This window comes from Orycteropus afer, unplaced genomic scaffold, assembly GCF_000298275.1.
Source record: "Orycteropus afer afer isolate SDZICR_OR568_19922 unplaced genomic scaffold, OryAfe1.0 scaffold00001, whole genome shotgun sequence".
NCBI lineage: Eukaryota > Metazoa > Chordata > Mammalia > Tubulidentata > Orycteropodidae > Orycteropus > Orycteropus afer.
The window spans coordinates 30,409,472-30,410,468 of NW_006921588.1; the positions used below are offsets into that span (position 1 = coordinate 30,409,472).

Sequence of the window (997 nt, forward strand, 5' to 3'; positions counted from 1 at the left end):
AAAAAAAAAAAAAAAGATGTCGGTCAGGGCTGCAGTGATGTGATGGCTTGACTGGGGCTGGAGGATCCACTTCCAAGATGGCTCACTCACATGATAGTCAGTAGGAGGCTGAGGTTCCTTGCAACATGAGCCTCTCCACAGGACTGCTGGAGCATCTTTCTGACATAGAAGATGGCTTCCTTCAGAGCAAAGGATTCCAGAGAGAGCAAGGCGGAATCTGTAAGGCATTTCTGACCTAGGTTTAGAGGTGACACATCATCACTTCTACTATACTCTTCTTTAGAAGTGAGCCAGACTACATTGAACAAGAGGGGAATTAAGCTCCACTTCTGAAAGGGAGAATAGTAAAGGATTTGTGGGAATATTTTTAAATCACTACAAAGAAACACTATAGATCAGTAAGTTCTTTCTACTGATGAAGTAAATCACTTTCAGTGAGGTAAAAGAACTTGTCCAAGATCACAGAATAAATGACAAAGGCTAAGCATATTACATAAGTCTCCTGACTTCTAGTCACTGATTTTTTTTAAGAAATGATGTGAGAGCAAAGATACTTAAGTTGGTGGACTAGGCCGAAAGACTGCACAGACCCTCTTCAACAAATAAAAGGAAAACCAATTAACACAGACACAGAAGATAATCTTGGACCCCTGAGCCTTGAAGGGGAGGATATAGAAGTTGACTAAACCCCAACTAGCAGAAGAATTTGCATGAAAATGCCAAAAAAGGAGACATATGGAGCTGTGGTCTGGCAGCGATCCTGATGGCACAGAGAGCTTGGAGATTCCCGAGTGGTGGTAGGACCTAAGAATTAACCTAAAAATCAGCCCTGCTAACCAGGGACTGCACGGAGGACTGTGCACGGTGCCTAGGGACTAAATGGAGAAGGTGAAGAGAAAGGCAGGCTGAGCTGTGGACTTTTGCCGGTCCGGAGGGCACAGCCATTTTGAAGGTTTAAAAGCAGCTTGACTATTTTGGATATTTAAAGAGACAGCAC

At 43.4% G+C, this 997-nt stretch overlaps 1 protein-coding gene across 1 annotated transcript in view; it reads right to left on the minus strand.

Annotated features, from left to right (window-relative positions):
- Positions 1 to 997, minus strand: part of MYO3B (myosin IIIB) — a 517,685-nt gene that overhangs the window by 189,042 nt on the left and 327,646 nt on the right. The gene's annotated exons all lie outside the window — the stretch shown is intronic.